The 6000-nt window shown below is 41.3% G+C and overlaps 1 protein-coding gene across 2 annotated transcripts in view; it reads left to right on the top strand.

Moving 5' to 3' along the window:
* glceb (glucuronic acid epimerase b) overlaps positions 1–6000 on the top strand; it is a 36847-nt gene continuing 30847 nt past the window's right edge. For both annotated transcript variants that reach the window (XM_035520724.1, XM_035520723.1), the window contains exon 1: positions 1–152. The gene's annotated coding sequence lies outside the window, so the exon portion shown is untranslated. The remainder of the gene's footprint in view (positions 153–6000) is intronic.

The raw sequence follows: 6000 nt of genomic DNA, 5'->3' as shown, positions 1-6000 counted from the left end.
GCAAGCCGTGTGTGTGTTCATTCCGGTGTTGTTGGTTGCCATAGAAGGGACGTCGTTCCTCTCTCAAGTGAAGTGAAGCCTACACTTTTGCGTCTTACCACGTTGCTTTGTAGCCGTCCAGGGTTGAAAGAATATACTGACAGACTGCAACGGTAAGTGTAATATCTGTAACGAGCACAGACGTGAATATTTAAGGGGCTTGTTTTGATGGAGTGCAGTGCCAACATGTCGACAGTGCACACTGCCTTTGAGTTGGCATCTTTGTTTTCCTATATAGCCCATAACCGCATTCAAAAGTGTAGCCAGTCTTTCAGTTAAAGCACTCAGGCTAATTCAAATGCCAGTTCTTTACAGAGATTAGACGAAAGGTGTTGTGGCAGCTTGTCCTTGTCACTGCCAGTGAAGTTACCCTCTTGCTAGTAGGAGCTATTACGGTAGGAATGGCAGAACTTCATAGTTCTCCTAAAACTCTGGAAAAGCAAGTACCGGCAGCATCTAACCATGTACGCATTCATGTAGACACACAGGTGATTTGGAGTCTGTGTTTGTAATTTGGCATATTTGCCATATATTGTTTTTCCACTATAAGACGTTTCGGAAGCAAGACATTGTGCCAGTGTATGCCATCAGTGACCGTCTCGGCTATGTTAGGCTAACTTTACGTCTGCATGTTTTTTTTTTAGATTTCTGGAATCGTGAAGGATCTGCGCTTCAGTTCTTGGCGTTTATAATGCCTCCTCTGAAACACTCTTGCTAAAACATATTACGAGCTAGCCAGCCAGCTAATGATAAAGTTTGTTCGTTAGCTACTGACGTTTTACAAGTTTCCTGTTACTGTTAAGCGCTGTAAGCACTACTCATCTGATCATCTTTTGACTCATCAGCTCATTTGTTTTGACTGTGTCGATTTGTCATATTCGTTTTCCTACAGTTCGTTTTCAAGCATGCTGCATTGTGTAAATAGCCGCAGTGCTGGGTAATGATTTACCAGAGCTTGTAAAGGTCAGTTCGGCATTTGATTACACAATAGAGCTTGTGTTTGCGTCCTTACAATAACTACGAGATAGCATACCTTCATCCCAAAAACCAAAATGTCCTGATTGATCGAGGTGCCTCTAAAACGCGCGGACTGAACATGCTTCTTATAACTCCTGTGCGTGGTGAGAGACACTCAAAAAGCAATCGGCAGAGATATATGAGATAAAACAGAAATGATGAACTCTCCTTTTGTCTCTGTTGAACTTCGGCCAGATATGCGACCTGTTCAGCATAACGATCAGAGTGTTTAACATTGTCCGAGCTTGGCAAATAAATCTCATCTCGGTGGATGTAATTCATGGTTGACATCTTCTTGCCTTCGAAATTCTCCTTTAAAATCACTGCTTCCTAAAATGAAGCCGTCTCCATCACCTCTGCATGTTCTTATATGGTATCTAAGTGATATTTGCTAACACCTAGTTTTTAAATAGTTGGTTTGTTAGCCAAGGTAACCTAAAATACATGTGACTTATACAGAGGCAGAAATCCGGTGTGTCCAGTGGATTTTTACTTTTTGGGCAGTAATAAAATGTCACAACACATATGGCTCAGATGATTGAACTTCATATTTCAGAACCTGCAGGAGGTGGGGGCAGGAATCCTGGGTGTTCTTAAGTGTTTTTGAAACAGTGTTCAGTTTTCATTCAGTGCACTTTCATGATTAATTTGTGTTCTCAGTCATGGGTGTGACAGAGTGAAATATTGTGTAGTCTATAATTCTAATTATAGATTAAACAAATTAAACACATTTTGAATTCAGAATGCTGACATAAATAAGTCATCTGTGGGATCCTGGTGAGAGCAGTTAAGTAAAAATCAGTCTTCATTGTGTGACAGAGTGACGGAAACTTCCCGTTCACATTTGAAGATGCTCTGAATCAAGATGACCTACTCACAGAGCCAGATAGCAGTGTAAACAATGGCTCTCAGGTGACTGCTGTAGGTTTTTGTTTTTTAAAAGGAGGTGAAGTAAATCACAAATATCCACTTTTTGGACCGGTGCTCTGAGTGCATCGGCATCGAACAAGGTAAAGTTTCATCTTGTTTCGTAGCGGGCAGGCAAGTGAGGGGGAGTGCAAGGCGACACGAAGCCAGGATAGGCAGCAGTTGTCTAATATTTTCAACTTGCCTGCTTTTTATATCATGACAGCTGAAGAGGAAATTATACAACAGTGTTGTAACTGCATGTTACTACAGTACTATATGTAAATCAAGGGAGTTTAGGGGGTTTCTTTGATTCGGGAAGCCATTCTGAGGCAATCCAAGTTGCCACACCTCACCCCACCCCCGTACCATGCCCTCAAGGGTTTTTCATTAGTCTTTTGAAATCCTTCTCATACAGATCTGCTGTCCTTTTCAAATGTGCAGTAATTCATGAAAATGTTCAATTGGCTTGCCTTTTAAATGGCTCTGATTTGTCTCCATATGTCTTATTAGTTTTGAAACTTTCAAGTTTTTGTTGGGGTAGATGGGCTGAATGTGTAACACAAAACGACCTCATTCCCCTCCTTATCAGTAGTGAATGTAAATCAATAATTTAGATTATTATAGTTTTTTTTCTCCTTTTTCCTTCACTTGAGTTGATTTTTCTGCACCCCTACCAAAGGGGTTTAACTAGAGACCAAAGTCTTTTAGCTCTTTAACTAATTTCTAGCTAGCTGCCAGTTTACCATCATTTAGTTACTCTTCTTTATTTAATTTTGCATGTGCCCCACCGCAACAGGCTGACCTTACCTGCATTAAACCTGCTCTTCCCACTCTGTGCCATATGACCACTGATGCACTGCCGCCTGCATGTTTGTGTGCGGTGCTGGGTAGGGTGTCGTGCTGCTTTTGAAAGGTATTAGTGGACTCTTGATGATGTAATATCACCCCCCTGCCTACTTAATCACACCAAAAATTGGGTCTGCCAGGCATGTTGTCAACTCCCATGTATTGCTGCTTTTTGTGTATTTATAGATATTTGTGGGCCACTGAGAGATAGTATATTCCAATGCAGATTTGAGTTGGGAATTGTATACTGTGAAATGCAGGCAATCAAAGGGGCTGGATAGATTTCTCCAGCTGTACGCTAAGAAATTATTTTTTTCTTTATGCAGTGTGCTTCAGTAAGCCTGCATGAGTGTCATTCCCGCTTGCAGTTGTCATAGTTTCTTTTGAAACGGCCGGGCCTTGTGCCTGCTGATTCTCCTAACCACTCGTTCAGCTTCAGTAAACGTTTATCATGCCTTTCCTCCCATTTATTACTGTGCCAACCCTACTGTCTGCAAAGGGGAGACAGATGGTCAGTTCAGCCTGTCCCGTTTCTGCCGGAGATAACGTGGAAATCCTCTTTACTTCTTCCCCAAGTCTCCACAGAGGTGCCCAAGGGTTAATTAGTCCTAAATGCCTCTGAATAAACTAGCTTGTAGTATTCGCCAGCCGTTCTGTTTCATTATTGCTCACTGGTCATTTGTGGGTAGTCTGAAGTTTTTGACTTATGAACCTTAGTCTGAAGGTTAATTGTTCCCTAGCATCTGCCTGTTTGCAACTAAAAACTAGATTTTTCTCCGTGTTGGCAGAAGACCTGTTTTTATTTATAGTTATTTGGGGAAGATTCAGAGCTGTCAGAATGAGTAATGACATAAAGAATGGTGTTAAGTCCTTTGTCCTGACTTATTTTAGTGGGGAAATCTGCAGAGAGAAACTTGCTTTAATATTCCACTCTGCTGCAGTCAGATCTCAACATTGCCACCTAAATGGATTGCACATCATGCCTCTGGTCTCTAAAGAAATCACTCTGATTTGGCCCAGTCAGTCCTTTTAAAGGTATAATTAAGTAGCATACAGTCATAACAAGAAACTTTACCTTTTATAATATGGCGTTCTTTACCTCATACCCCATGATCACCTTTTATTATTGCCTTGGGGACTGGGATATACCAAAGGCCAGTGTGAGGTTTGATTAATAGATATGTTCTCCAGAATTAATTATAGTTGAAGGTGTACGGGGATTTTTGGATTATGATTTTGTCTGTGGAGAAGTTTGAAGCACTCAGAAGAAGCAAGGAGACAGTAAGGAGTCTAAATTGTCCCTTGTGCCAACTATTAATGAGGCCTGTTTTTTAAAGGATAGAGAGCAGGGATGTAATGAACTTCTACTGATTGACTTCTTTGCAGTAAAGACTTACAGTTGTTGATTACCCTGGTGTTGTTTTCATACAGAGGTGTACTGTCTAAACATCATAACAAGGACTCTCTGAGCTACTGGTATTTGGAAAGCTATCAAGGAAAGATGTCGAACCTTTACCCACAGACAAGTGAAGCCAACATTTAGCTTGCTTCAAGTATTCAAATGGAGGTTTGTCGGTACGCTGTCTCAGCGGTCCTGTTTGTGGTCCTGTCTTTTTCTGCCTCACTTCTTGATCCACTTGAGTCGACTCAATATAGGCAAGCTTTGTGTGCAGTCCTGGCACCAAAGTGCAGAGCCAAGACCTCCTGAGGTGTCTAATAATAGTCAAATGCGGGAAGTCGCTCTTGCCTGGCCCTTAGCTGGACACTTCCTGGAGCCCTTGGACACAGAAGCCACTCTGGTAATTCGGATCACTTGGATGCCCTCATTGACTGAAGGGCCAGCCAAAGAGCAGCACCAGCAGGCCCGCCGCCAACGGCACTAATCCAGCGCTGCCTCGCCTCGCCTCTACACAGCCGTGTTTAAAGGAAACACGAGAGAGAACTTGCTGTATCCTAGTCGTGACACAAAGCACTATGAATGTAAAGGGCGCTAATGGATTTCGGGCATCCAAGATCAATAAAACCTGGAGACAGCAAAGGTTTATAGCGTGCTTGTAATCAATATGCCAGCTGTGTTGCAGATTTTTATTTATTTATTGTGAAACGGATGACTGGTGGTTTTATGGGGGAGAGAGAAAAGTACAGCCTTTTGTACCAGACCAATGTGTATTTCTGTTAAGTGAAAATTGTCTCGCGCAATAGATATTCTCTCATTTTATTTGTGTCTGAGACACTATCAGGAGGTGCACCTTTTGAAAAGGTGACCCCATTTTGCTTTCGTTCCTGAAGGTAATGTAGTACACAGAGGATGCCGTGTTAAGTGATTTGTCACATTGTTCACCAGACGTAACACTTGCTAGCCCCACCCTTTAAAAAAAACCAAACAAACTGCAGACTGTGCTTTGAGCCCTGGAGTACAATCAGCGCTAAAGTCAAATGGCCTTATCAGTGAAATAAGTATTCATTCATTTAGCTTTTGTCTTTTTGAGTACACAGGAAGTGTTGAATGTTTGTATGGTTAAGAAATCACTGTTGATGGTTGATCACATACCATAGACATACCAAATTGGTGTGTTCCATGATGATCCACCAGATTGGCTCTGCAGCCATTGGATGAATGTCTTATCTCCTCTAAAACACAACCTATGCCATGTTTCAACATGGAAAGATTTTTCTTGTTCATATTTAACGTTTTAACATTGTCTGTCTGTAATCCTAATTTAAGATTGGCTCCACTTACTAATGCTTTGTTGAATGTCCTTTGAGAGTACATGTGTGTCCAGTATATAGTCTAACAATATCCTATAACACTTGTGTGCCTATACCTGAGAGTATTTTGCCATGAGTTAGATGTTTGTTCGAGGATTCTCTGTTTAATATGTGAAATGACTCGCTATAGTAATAGATACATTGCTGCTTGGTTTTCCGTTGTTTTCCCCTCTTCTTAACTATCCTCCAGAAGTTAATTTTGGCATAGCTAAGCTTGATGCTTCTCTGATTATTAGTGTCATTTATGGCTTGTTTTACTTGCACTGGTGCTTTTTTGGTCCTTATCAGGCACCCGTTTCAGACCTCAGCTTCAAATTGCCATTTTGTTCACATAATTCAACAATAAATTAAAAACAAAAGGCCAAAAAATAAGAAACCGTGGAATGGCTAATTGATACTGTTCTTACAGTGCCCTAAAGC

The sequence above is a fragment of the Electrophorus electricus genome, chromosome 21, assembly GCF_013358815.1.
Source record: "Electrophorus electricus isolate fEleEle1 chromosome 21, fEleEle1.pri, whole genome shotgun sequence".
NCBI lineage: Eukaryota > Metazoa > Chordata > Actinopteri > Gymnotiformes > Gymnotidae > Electrophorus > Electrophorus electricus.
This window is presented reverse-complemented; position numbering and strand designations above follow the sequence as displayed.